Source organism: Peromyscus californicus, unplaced genomic scaffold, assembly GCF_007827085.1.
Source record: "Peromyscus californicus insignis strain IS unplaced genomic scaffold, ASM782708v3 Scaffold_20__1_contigs__length_68692818, whole genome shotgun sequence".
In the NCBI taxonomy this organism is placed as follows: Eukaryota; Metazoa; Chordata; class Mammalia; order Rodentia; family Cricetidae; genus Peromyscus; species Peromyscus californicus.
The window spans coordinates 25,555,069-25,569,361 of record NW_026294503.1 but is presented as its reverse complement, the minus strand read 5'-3'; the positions used below and the strand labels follow the sequence as shown (position 1 = coordinate 25,569,361).

General features: G+C 43.3%; 1 protein-coding gene across 8 annotated transcripts in view; it reads right to left on the bottom strand.

The window, feature by feature from the left end:
• Positions 1-14,293, bottom strand: part of Nsmce2 (NSE2 (MMS21) homolog, SMC5-SMC6 complex SUMO ligase) — a 228,301-nt gene that overhangs the window by 167,810 nt on the left and 46,198 nt on the right. The gene's annotated exons all lie outside the window — the stretch shown is intronic.

The window sequence follows — 14,293 nt, the reverse complement described above, 5'->3', positions numbered from 1 at the left end:
AGCAAGTTCTACGCCAGCCAAGGATAACAGTGAAACAATATCTCAAATCGTTTATCATGTCATGATCAACTTCCTCCTCACCCTCCAGGTCCTCTAGCTATAACCTATTTGCCCTGTTTATATTTTACACCAGAAGTGTTCAAGGCAGTGGCCAATGCAAAACGTCACCTGATACTATACAAGTTCCCAAACTAGCCTTTTTATTTCTGTGTTTTAAATTTCATTTCACAAAATCCTTAGGTTCAGAGATCCACAGAAGCAATTACTATATTCTCAGTGTCTACTAGACACAAAACATTCAAGTCCATGACCTTTATTTAATTCTTGAAATCGCCTTATGAGGTGCTACTATCCTCTATACAGACAAGGGAAAAGGAAAGGGTTGTGAGGACGCATCACTAAGTGAAGGCCACATTGCCGAGTAGTGGAGAAGCAGCAATAGGGCTTGCTCTCCAGACTTCAACTAAGTGTTCTTTCCTCTAGCCAGTCAGTCTCCACACATCCCACATAACGACACACATTCTACATCACCACCTTCTTCCATGAACAGAGTCCGTCCTTATTGCTCCTAACAGATCAAGAACAAGGCTCCAGGATAACATGACAAGGAGGAAGTAATTTCTCAGGCAGTGGGGGTATAGTCCCACAACAGAACCCATGAATAGCATGTGTGAGGCCCTGGATTCAATCCCCAGTACCAAAAGGGAAAAGCAAACTCAGCCTCAGTTAACAAAATCCAATACTATGCAGCATGCACTGGAGGGATCCTGTTACTACGGAAGGGACTGAATGTTTTAATAAACTCAAACATAAAGCATCCCACTGAGAGTAGAGAAAGTCAGTCTCACCTCAGTTCTATTTTACTTTAAATCCCTAAAATCCTCTTATATCCACAACACTGCTACCCTCAAAATAAAGCATAAGTGGTTTTAGAAGAGTCAATTACAAATGCTTTAATTGATTTTAGAATAAAAGTTACACACTTATAACAATATTCTTTTCCTCGAACAGATAACACTAATGGGATCCCTCCTTTACACACGACAAGTCAGTGTGGAAGGGCATGTTTTGTTTAGATGAAGCTTCTCAAACCTTTACTTCTGGGAGTTTTATAAGATATAGGCAAGATTCTAAATATACTTTATAACTAAGATTAAACAAAATTATTTTCTCTCAACTGACAGCTACATCCTAAGTGAATTTAACAAACTACATCCATCTTGAATATAGAATATTATGAAAAAAAAAAAGCCTTCAGTCAGGTAGGAGGAAAAGTGAAGCTTTAAATGCTACTCCTTGAGAGCAACAAGGTGACCTGGGTAAGTCCTTTAACCTTGCTGAGGTGCAGAGCCAAGAGGAGCCACGTTTTCTAACTGCATAAGGTTCCCAGGCTCATTTGGAGGCTGAAGAGCCAAAAAGGCTTCTCCCTGGTAAAGAAGTACGGTTTCAGCTCTTACTCACGGGGCAGGGGACTGAAGTCTGAGCTGGTATTTACAGATCTGACTTAAGCAAGCCTTGGGCACACAGTAAGTAAGCAGGGAAGTGACTTCAGTATTTCTCACCTGGATCTCAGCTAAGTCCTCCACATCACTTTTCACAAACTGATACCCATACAACCAATGGGCTTTTTCACTTCTTAATAGAAACTGGACCAAAATAAACTACTTATGCTTAAATGTTTCTTAAGTGACTAGTCTGGAAACTCAGCTACTGAATTTATTTCTGTGAGAGCTAGTGTTCCATGATTCATTTTTAAAAATCCAAATGCTGGGATGTGTCTCTCTCTTCCCAGCTCCTAGAGCTCAGAAATTCCCTTCCTCCCCTGGAGAAGACTCAGCAAGTGTCTTCCGCTCTTCAGCTTTGTGCCCATTTATGTATGCACTGTATCACAGATGGGTCTTTAATCTCCAACAGCTACATAACCACCTTTCACTTGTTTTTGGCAGGGGTGAGGGTGTATGGATGGGGTGGTGTCAAATCTATCTATCTACATTTTCCTTTATGTGCAATTGCTCACTGAGGTACACAGGACAAATACTATTGCTGTCCCATCTTAGCAATGAGAAGACCAAAGTGCAGAAGCTGCGAGACTGGCCCAAAGTCACAGCCTGGCAGGGCTAGGGTATGAACAGGTTTTTATTTCCCAGCCCAATCTCCCTTATCAGTCAGATAGCAACTAGTCAGCAAAAGGGGGCAAGGGACAGAAAGGTGACTGACTGTGGTTTATCTAGACCTTATTTTCAGACTAATTATATATGGCTTTATGAATTTTCACTAACTCCAATTCCTTACTGTTTCACAATGAGCTAGCCACTAAAACCATCTGCTCAGAGTATAAATTGTTTCAACTTAATCACTAATTCTCCTTGTCATGCAGAGATGTTCACTTGGAGAGTTTCACAATAAAGTGACTCAGTGGCTGAGCAAGCTGATCTGCGTTAGTCACTTTTTAACTGTTGGAGAGCTTCTCCCCTAACTTCTCATGGTAGGCAGGTGGATAGAAATAAGCCTTTACCAAGAAGACAGCAGCACGGGAGGCAAGAAGTGAATGCGGGGCTCACACATTTTCCTTTCTGCTTAAGCCATGAGGTAGGAAAACAAGGATGAGGAAAACGATCTGCTGTCATCTATCCGGGCTTAGGTGGCTGAGAAGAGGAAGTACGCTAACTTAAATCAGCACAGGGCAGATGGAAGTTAAGGACTGGAGCTGCAGCTCAGGCAGTGCTGCCTAGTGTGCAGGATGCTTTGTGCTCAGAAATCAAAGAAAGTGGGGGTGCGGTGAGAGTTAACAGGCAGAGCAGTCAGACACACTTTCACCCCCAAGAACTTTCACACGCTGTCTCATCCCAGACATCAAGATAGCACTATCAGATAGGCGAGGACAGGTACTGCTAAGCTGAGCATGAAGTCTAAGAAACTTGCTGAAGGTCACACAGCTCGCTCTTCAGTGGACATGTGCAGAAGAGAACGCAGCAACTACAATGCTCACCAAGACAAAGACTTACTAAATAACAGCATCATGTGTGACAGTACGGTGGAGAGGAAAGCACTCCAAGTTCATGTTCTGATTGAGTAATTTCACTGTTGTTCGGAAAATACAGTATGACATGTTCTAATTTCATCATGTCATATTTTACCCTATCGTATTATTTACAGGTGTTCCAAGGAGTATATCAAGAGTTTCTGCCAAGAAAGAAATAAGCAGATGATGTTTTTGGCATTTCGAAAACCATGGATTAATTACGCCTTACATATCAAATTCATTTTCTGACTTTGTAAGGAGAGGATTCTCTGAGTGCACTTAGGATTCAGTCCACTCTGAGGTCCCATGTAGTATTTTATGGGACACTTTAGGCCTCTGTTTCCCATCAAGGGCTAAACTCAACTTTAGGGTGACAGGGGGTGACCCATAAGGTCAGTAGGCTTGCTTCTCAGTATCAACAGCATTCCAAGAACCACAGGTGACGGAGGCCACCGGAAGGCAGGCTTGAATGCATGTGAGAACTCACAGGTGCCAGCTGAGGGGAAGGGAAAGAGCAAGTGTGTCCAGATGTCTGGGAATCATTTGTGTGTGCAGCCACATTCAACTTCTTCTGGTTACTGTTTCCAATTGCAAGAACACTGATCAGGCCTTTCGAACTAGCACTTTCTTGTCAAACATAATTAAATAATTATTTTAAGAAGCAAAGAAAAGAAAAAAGAAATAATTTTTAAAACCATTCATAACTGGCTGTATTATTCTACCCCAAAAGAAATGAAATGCAAAAATATCTAGTGCTTTAGTTGATCAGGTTGGTCATGAAACAAAAGAACGCAAGTGCCACCTTTGCCAGAAGCTCAATGTTCTGAGAGCAACAGAGAGAAGCCCTCTCCAGACTTGCAGTGGGTTTGCTGAGCAGCGGCTCCACTTCCCAAAGCAGGCTTTGCTGTGCCACGGGAACTGCAAACTCGCCAGGGCCTGGGACTGTAACATCATCCTACACTCTTCCTATTAGTCTCTTGCTTGTTAATGGCTTATGGATATTCTAGCTGAAATACATCTGACACATGATACGTAAGTAACATTTACATAAACAATAAATAAATAAATACACAATCCTATACATTGTTCTGGCCAATATAATACCACTACCAAAGAGATCAACAGCTTTTCAATAGGTATGCTGAATGAAGTAAATAAGATTTAAAGATGTGGCATACAGATCAATAAATAGGATAATTCAATAATCTATTATATACAGAGAAACATATGCAGGGTTTCATTTCTGCTACTTACATAAAATACCTAAGAAAACACCACATGTTATTCTTGAACTAGAAATCTTGCTTACTTAATTATCTGGTGCTTACTTCAGAAGAAGCCCCATCACTATACACTAGCTGACCCTGACTGTTCTGAACAAAATAAGTGCAGTTACTAGCAGGGAACTTCAACTGTCCAGATGCCATGCAGCTCACTGCCATGTTGCTGCTCACTGCCATGCTGCTCACTGCTATGCTGCTGCTCACTGCTGTGCTGCTCACTGCCGTGAGGCTCACTGCCATGCTGCTGCTCACTGCCATGCTGCTGCTCACTGCCATGCTGCTCACTGCCATGCTGCTCACTGCCATGCTGCTGCTCACTGCCATGCTACTGCTCACTGCCATGCAACTCACTGCCACACTGCTCACTGCCATGCTGCTCACTGCTATGCTGCTGCTCACTGCCATGCTGCTGCTCACTGCCATTCTGCTGCTCACTGCCATGCTGTTCACTGCCGTGGGGCTCACTGCCATGCTGCTGCTCACTGCCATGCAGCTCACTGCCATGCTGCTGCTCACTGCCATGCAGCTCACTGCAGTGTTGCTCACTGCCATGCTGCTCACTGCCATGCAGTTCACTGCAGTGTTGCTCACTGCCGTGGGGCTCACTGGTTTCTACTGAATCTGTCCAGGTCACAACATTGACAAGACCAGTAAGTACTACCCCAGCCAGCTCTCCACTCCAATTTCTGGAGAAATTCCTTCCACAGAGAGGGAAAGAACAGTTTCACACCGCCCACTGCAGTCTCCACATGTGAGCTAGAATTCCCTTCGGGATGCTGTCTAAATCTGGCCAAGGGAGATGATGACTCTTCTCTATGGAATTTCCTGCACAACCTGGTGACAGTGTGACAGAGAGTTTCAGGGGCTTTTGGGGTATCACCTGTCATCCTTCCCAGAACTGTGACCTCTACTGCTGTCCCCAGACTCGGTAGAAACTGAGGCTCAAGGTCAAAGTGTACATGAGCAGAATTTACTAAGTGTGTCCTTATTCCAAACTCCCTGGGTGTGTTTTTATCATTTCTCTCAAACTAGATAACTGTTCAAATGATTTTGTAGCTGTCTTGGGGACAAATCAATAGGCTTTTGTGTCTTTATTAGTTGAAGTATATCATGATTACTATCTGAACAACTTAATTATGAGCTCAATAGACAACTGCTTTCAACTCCCAAGGTGAGTATGTATTCATTTTACAGTGAACCTGAACATTTGGTGACTCCCGGGTCAATTGCTCTGCCTGCCTCTCTCCCTGTTTCCCACTCACAACCACTGCCAGATGGTGGGGAAGCCGGAATCCCAAGCTTAGTTCGTGTCAACTCTAGAGAAAAGATGAGGCTGGAAAGAGATCAAAGTGGTCATCTATGCTGTATGTAGGTCCAGGTGTGTCCAGCCTGTGGTCCACAGGCTGCATGCACCCCATGATAACTAGGAACACCACCCAACGTAAACTTGTAAACCTACTCAAAACAAGAGGTTCTTCTGTGGATTTTGCTTCTTGTAACTTAATCATGCAGGTCTTAAATGTGAATTTTACAGAAGACAAATTCATGCTACAATGTCAAAAGTTATGGATGTCAGACAGACTACATCCAATGTCAAAGCAACAAAGAGATTGCTATCTTAAAGAACACTCCTGCACCAGAGGTGGCAGTGGCGCATGCCTTTAAATCCAGCACTTGGGAGGCAGAGCCAGGCGGATCTCTGTGAGTTCGAGGCCAGCCTGGTCTACAGAGCAAGATCCAGGACAGGCACCAAAATTACACAGAGAAACCTTGTCTCGAAAAACCAAAAAAAAAAAAAAAAAAAAACCAACAACAACAAAAAACCCACTCCTGCTTGTTAAGTAGTTCAGGGTTACCCACTGCTACTGAGACTAAGGTTTTCAGTATCACACGGGTACCCCAGTGCTTGACTGGAGTTTGTGGGAACCCTGGTTGTTCAAAGGTCTGTCCGCTTCCCCTGCCCATTTGATAACCCTATATTGGACCTTTCTTGTCACAATGACCAAATTCCTGACAAGAAGTGACGGGAGAAACAATATTCCAGTCTTTAGTTCAGGGGATACGGTCCATCATGGTGGGGAAGGCAAGGCAGGGGGGGTGGGAGTGGCCCCCTGCTCTGCAGAGGGAGAGTGAGGTCGCTGGTTACATCCTGACCGCCTCCTAGTCATGCACACTCACCACCCCAGCCTCACTCTTAAGGTTCTACAATCTCCCCCACAGCACTACCCAGTGAGGAGCCAGTGAGGTCACATCCCGGCCCCCCCCCCGCCCCCCCGCCTGCTCTGTAACCCCCGCCCTCCCTTCCTCTGCCGCCATGTCTCCCTCCTTTCCTTCTCCCCATGTTTGTTGCCAGCAGACACTCTGACAGCCACACAGTCTGAACATCTTTCAAACCTTTCCTCCCTTCAGCCAGCGGATGGTGGTGGCGCCTCTTTGAGTTCGAGGCTAGTTTCAGGGCAGCCAAGGAACTTTCCTCCCTCCCTCTCACCGGTGGAACAATGTGTCACTTCCCCCCAAAGCCTGGCCCTTTTCTCTCACTTCACAGGATAATCACTGAGGCCACCTCCTGTAGGGAATTTGGTGTTCCTCGGCCCACCTCCCAGCTCCCTGGGCCATGCAAAACCTCTCGATAGACCACTAGATCTAGCCCTTAACTTCCTTATCAAACCAAGAAGCTAATGGGGTGAAGAGACGGCCCAGCAGGTCCGAGCACTCAATGCTCTTACAGAGGGTCCGGGTTCCGTTCCCAGAATCCATATGGTAGGTGGAGTTCACAACCATCCGCAACTCCACTTCTAGAGGATCCAATACCCTCTTCTGACCTCATGGGCACTGCACATTGATATATGTGGTTCACATACATCAATTCAGGCAAAACACTCATACACACGTTTTAACTTACAAAAAAAATTAGGAGGCTGTGGCTATAGTAGCATTTAACAAAATAGATTCTGTGGAATGTCAGCCCTTCCCCAAGCTGTTTTCTAATTAGCTCAGTTTAGGAAATTTCTAAATATTTTTTTCCTCTGGAGAATCACATTGCATAAAAGCACATTAGAGGCTTTGGAGTATTTAAGGAAATTCTTTCATCAAGCATTCCCCACGCTTACTTGACCACAAAATCCTATTCTCCTATTATACTTATTCACATCCTGATTAATTCCTATTACGGAGTAAACTTTTGAAAATACTGCACTGGAGGCACAAGTCTACTAGAGTGTTAAGTATTTTATAATTCTGATTAAAATTCAACACTTAATACCTAACAGGCACTAAGACGGATTTCTGTAGACTATGAAAATAAATCTCAGTGTAAGAATGTTCACCTCTAATGGCCATATGACTTGATAACTAGAAGACCTATCTAGAGTCTTTCCTACAGAGCATCTCATCAGTGAACTATATATACAAGCCTAACTCCATGTAGAAGACAAGTACCAAACACAAGTGCAACTGTAAGACAACTGGAGAGGGAGCTCTAAAGGGCCAAAATAAAAACCAGGGATCACCAGTGGCTGACAAGTCAATTCCCAAAGGTGGGGGTGGGGGGCCTTTGAAACATCACTTCAAGGCAATGTTCCTGCAGAAGAAAAGATTGCATATGATTGGACTTATCCATAAGCTTCTGAAGTGAGCTGTTGAGAGGCTGAATCCCATTCTGGTTCTGGGGTGTTCGGTGTGGGACACAGTAAGGAGACAAGAGGGTGGGCTCCCGGGGCTTGGCCGTTGGGTCCAACAGCTTCTTTGTTTTTTGGTTTTGTTTTGTTGGGTTTTGTTTGTTTGTTTGTTTTGTTTTGTTTTTCGAGACAGGGTTTCTCTGTGTAGCTTAGCGCCTTTCCTGGAACTCACTCTGTAGACCAGGCTGGCCTCGAACTCACAAAGATCCGTCTGCCTCTGCCTCCCAAGTGCTGGGATTAAAGGCGTGCGCCACCACCGCCCCCAACAGCTTCTTACCTGCTCCTCTCTGCTGTCATCTAACCTTGCTAGTCCACTGCCTAGCTTTCCCATGCTCAGGACTCTTGTCCTTAGGCTTTAGAGCCCCAAGATACTTTCCCTTCCTTTAGTAAACGGCTCAGGATGTGTACAAGAGTGAGGTGTATTTGAACATGAGCTCAGTAGATAATCACACCTAGCAGTCACATCCTCTGGCCTAGAACTTCCTTCAGATACTGGAAAATAAGGTATTAGCTTTCTAAGTGAGCGACTCTGCTCAAATTTGGTTTCACTAAAATGGTAAGATTACCTACAGGGGCTGGGCATGGTGGTGAATGCCTTTAATTCTAGTACTTGAGAGGCAGAATCAGGTAAATCTGTGAGTTCAAGGCCAGTCTGATGTACATAGTGAGTTCCAGCCCAGCAAATCTACATAGGGAGTTCCTATCTGTACAGGGGTGGGGAGTGGGGGTAGAGTGGGGGGGGGTGGGGGGCGGAGGGGTAGGATTACCTATAGGGCTGCATGTTAAGGAAGTACATATTAAGTTAACTTAAAAACAAAAAAAGAGGTTGATGTGGTGGTGCACACCTTTAATCTCAGTGCCAGGGAGACAGAGGCAGGCAGATCTCTGGGTTCGAGGCCAGCTTGGTCTACAGAGCAAGTTCCAGGACAGTCAGGGTTACATAGAGAAACAAACCCTGTTTCAAAACAAAACAAAAACAGAAAAGAAGAAAAAACAAAATGACCAAACAAAAAACCCTAAGCCACCAGTTGATGGAGGGTGAAGGGTGAGAGGGCACGAGGAAGCGACACGTCAGAAACGGCCGAAATTCATGGCATAATGACAGGGCTGAGGTAAACTATACTTTGACCCAGCTTTATCACACCTGGTTTTCAACACTGTGTATGAAGTGCATTTCTACTCTTTTAACTCTCAACACATTAACTATGAAAGGCAGATAACGTTTCAGGTTAGCATATCAAATACAAACCACAGGGAGCAAAAGAGACTTGATCGGCGGTAAACAGCAGAGAGCCAGTGCGGCACCTAACTGGTCCAGTTAGGAAGTAAAGCCTTCAGTCTCCGCAGGCCTTCCGTGACAACGTTATAAAACACTGCCTTAAAACAAAAACAGCTGTGGGACTGCAATCCGACTTCAATGCTTAAGTCTTACATAATGTAAGGAGGACAGAACGGAGTTTTGTGGAACGTGAAGAAAATACACGGGCTCTGGGTTTCCAACCACCTAACACAGCGAAGCAAGCCGCACAGGTGAAGTCTGACGCTGCTTCCAAGAGCTGGAGTTTGCTCTAAAAGTATATGTCCAAACGGATCTCAAACCCCATTACTTCCCAAAAGCTCCATGACTATACGAGATAATGTATTTCAGCACTCGTGACTGACAATTTATGGGACTAATACAAACCAGTTAAGTCATCTGTCATTTAGCTTTAAGGTTCCCTTTCATTTTCAACATCAGAATTAAGATCATTAAAAAGTTTGTAAGGGCCACCAAGATGGCTGAGGGTGAAGGTGCTTGCTGCCAAGCCTGATGACCTGAGTTCAATCCCTGGGACCCACGTGGTAGAATGAAAACACCAACTGCAAGCTGTCTTGAGCTCATCCAGGCACAGTAAGTGGCCCAAGGCATTTTTGTTGCCTGGTACTCATCTTCCTCATCTACCTTCACCAATCTAAAGGCCATAGGCCAATTATAGGTGTGGGTGCAAACACTAATAATACAATGAGAAGCACACATGACTACCACTAGATTTATTCAATAGTCTAATTTCAGGAATAACCTCTACTTGAAAAATAGAATCATCAGTAATAAAACTATTCATAAATCTGCTACTGCCATGGTGTGCATCACCAGGCAGAGTACCTGGCATGGGGAATCAACACTCAAAAATCCGCTAGCAACTCAATCACTGACCAAGCTCCGGCAGGTTATGCCACCACTGTACTTCAGGTTCTTACCTATGAGTATAGGCATTTTCGTTTGTTTTTCTGAAATTAAGAATTTGGAATGATCAAGGCACTCTAATCTTGGGCATGAAGACCACCAGAAGGAACTGAAGAGATGGCCAGTGACGGTTAAGAGTACTTACTGTTCTTGCAGAGAACCCAGGTTCTGGTCCTACCGGGCAGTTTACAACCACCAGTTTACTCCAGTTCCAGGGCATGTGATGCCCTCTTTTGGCCTACATGGGCACCTGCATGCATGTGGTACACATAAACTCACATAGGCATACACATATACACACAAATAAAAAATACATACATCTTAAAAAATACATAAACACTATCAGAAGTGGGAGCTGGTGTACGTAGCTTGATTAGTAGAGTGGTGGCCTAGCATGCATGAAGAAGTGCTGAGTTCAATCCCCACCATCCCATAAATCTGGGCACAGTGGTACACATTTTTAATGCCACAAGTTGCAAGTTCAAATGTCCGGGGCTAATGAGACTATCTCAATTAAATAAATAAATGAAAAATTAAAGAGCATCATAAATAAGATGCTCCCACTTATGACAAAAGTCACATTCAGAAGTTAACTATCTTTCACTCTCCATATTAAGAGTCATTTGACTCTTATCAGAAACTTCCCTTCTAACCATCTATCAAAGATACTATGCCTGGAGTCATTAAATTGCCCACAATGCACACACAGTGATAGTAACTAAATGACAACTATTGCTCTCTGGTAAATGTGTGAATTCTGTTCTAGTCTTCAGATGGAGGTTAAGGTCATGTGGTTCTTGCTCTCTGACTTCTGATGTCCTGAATCGACAAGTGCTTGGTATATAGGTGTGCAGTACAATTGACTCATTAGACTTTCAGGAGGAAAAGACAGCCAATGGAGTCCATTCAGTGTACTACCTCAGAAAGCAAGGGAGGGATGGCAGGGCCACTGAGATCTACTGTTAAGAACATCACTCTGTCTCCACACAAGGTGGGAGTTAGGTTTTTCCAGGGCAGTTAGCTGTAATAAAGGAAGTACCTATATCACTTAGGTATCTTATCAGTGTACCATTTCATACCTTCCACAACACGCTTATAACATGTGTGCTCTCATGACTGAAAAGTACCCATCCAAATAGCTCACAGGCCTAAAACCCACTCATCCTGAAAGTTTTTATTAATGTTTTAGAAACTGGTCATTTTTGTAGTACTCACTACATAGCATTCCCTCTACAAACTAGCTAAAACAAGGTCCTTCTTTCCCTTTCGGGTTAGACCACTGAAATGAATACTGATTCCTAATTAAACCTCAGACTTAGGGGATATAGTAGTCCCATTTTTTCAAAGGACAGAGGGAGGCAACCTGAGAGCTTCTGCTAACTGCTAATGGGACTTCCCAGGGAATTACTGGAAAGTTAATCTAGATAGTTAAGGTTCCACAGTAAACTTCCCAAACATTTAAGAAGATGCATGAGCTCTACATTCTAAGGGGAGAGTAGAAGAAAGCTGTCTGTTTAAATGATAAGTACTTTAGTGAGTGAAGTAATGTCTTCTTTAAAACCTTTCTGTGACTATGTAAAATTCCATGCACAGAAAGACCATGGATCGCATTTGGAACGAGCGCCTAAGTGGAAGTACTACATCTTCAAAAGTTCATGACAGAAGGTGGTTAGATGGGACTCAAGGTTTCCCATCAGCTATTGTATTTCTTACCAACCTGACTTACAACTTCATTTTAGAGATCATGAACACTTAACATGTTAACCTAACGAGCTTATCTTGCACCTCTCTTTAGTTTTAAAGTAGGTCAAGATTGTGAAAAGTATCCAAACATGCAGTGAAGAAAACAAAGTACTTATGTTTTAGAAAGTGTATGTTCCACCTTTCCAAGGTGTTCTGTTTAGAAATCTGGGTGTGCAGTAATACAGTATCTGATAGCCCTGTCGAGTGCTATGGATGCCCAACTATGCTGATATACATCATCTAATGGGGTTCATCTAACAGTACTATGAAAGCAGAAGATCATAAGGTTCCAAGAGTAACTTTCTTGACCAAGGATGATAACTAAGGAAGTGAGAGAACTATCTCCCTTCCCATCCCTAGCCTGCTGCTATTTCTAAATGCTGGGCTGCCCTGGCCATTCCCCAGAGGCTACTCATTCTTTACACCTCTGCACAAGCCACAAAACACCAATCCCATACCTTTAAGTGTGGAACGTTGTACCAAAACATTTCCCTCAAAATCCCAGGCATGCACACTGAGTCTCTGATTGTATGTCTCAGAAGCCTTTACAGGTTGTGACTACTGTGGGCTTGTATGACACTTGCATACACAATGTAATTTGGCCAGAAAAGGAAAAGAAACAGTTTTCTCCTCCGCAAAAGCCCAGGAACCTTGTAACAAGCATCAGAATCTCTAAATCCATTCAATCCATCCACAGTGAGGTGATGACCAAAAAGCAGAAGAAAACTCAAAGTGTGAGGTAATGGGGTGGGACGTCCACCCAGATGACAGAAATGCAGTTAACTACTGAACGCATGTGCGTTGTGGGGTTCTCTTGATGTTTAATTTTTTTCTCTAAGAGTACTTGAGGCCAGGTGTGGTGGTGTATGCCTTTATTCCCAACACTCAAGAGGCAGAGGCACTGAGTTCCAGGCCAGCCAGTGAGAGACAGCAAGACTCTGTCTCAAAACAACAATGAAGAGTACTTGAAGGGGTTGAGAGAACTTGAAGAGGTATATTTTTTTTAACAGTACATCAAGTATCTGTGAATCTTAAAACTTAAGGGGGAAAAACTAAATTCTTTGACTCCAACATCTTGGTTTGCCTGTCAGTACTACAGGCCACAGAGAGATGCTTGCATACACAACAACTAAAGGTAGTTATCAATAACACCCATAGAGAATACAGGTCAAAGCAAAGTTGAGCCTTATAACAGGCCTGACTCTGATCTTTAGTAGCAAACATACCATATTATTTAAAGTCAGTGGAGTTCTTATCAGTAGTTTTCAACTGTGGGTACAAATTAGTAATAGAATCATAAAAAATAAAACAAAACAAAAGAACAATCCTGGTGTCCCAGGCCTGCTCCAGATATGTGAAGAAAAAACAAAACAAAACAAAAAACAGTAGCAACTACCTGGCCGGTGCTAGAACTCAACCAGAATTAAAAACCTTGGTCGAGCTGAGTGTGGTAGCAAATGCCTATAATCCTCGCTGAGGACTGAGGCTATGAGACTGACCTAGGGAGACCCTGTCTCCAGGGGCAAGTAAGGAAGGAAAGAAGAAGAGGAGGGGGAGGAAGAGGAGGAGCAGGAGAAGGAGAAGCAGCAGGAGGAGGAAGAATAAACAAATAAATAAATAAATAAATGTTCTGTTCTAGTGCTTTCTGGCCTGCTGCTTTATTACCCATTTCCAAATATGATGCCACCAAAATGTATTTTCATATTTTCCTATCAAAAAATTATTCCGAAAGCTAGAGATGGTTCAGTGGTTAAGAGCTCTGGCTGCGCTCTCAGAGGTCTTGAGTTCAATTTCTCAGCAACCACATGGCAGCTCACAGTTATCTAAAATGGGATCTGATGCCCTCTTCTGGCATACAGGTAAATATACAAAAAATACATAAATAAATAAATCTTTAGCTGGTGGTGGTGGCCAGCACTCAGGAGGCAGAGGCAGGCAGATCTCTGAGTTCGAGGCCAGCCTGGTCTACAGAGGAAGTTCCAGGATAACTAGGGCTACACAGAGAAATCCTGCCTCGGAAAACAAAACAAAACAAAAAACAAACAAACAAAAAACTTAGTCAGAGGACTAGACCTAAGTCACAATAGCCAAAAACACTAGACTTTTACAATTTGAATGAGTTATTATTTAGTTATAAGTAATTATTCTTAACTGCAGTTATATTACACCAAAGACTAGCCATACAAAAACGGGGGAAAAATCTATGTTTAATGCTCATTTCAGTGGCTTAAGTAATAGACAACATATAAAATTTTATCTTTATCTGCATAGTAGCTGGTCTTGCTAAATACTTGCTCTTTGGAATTTTCCCATAGCCATAAGAAGAAAAGGCAAATAGAGAAAC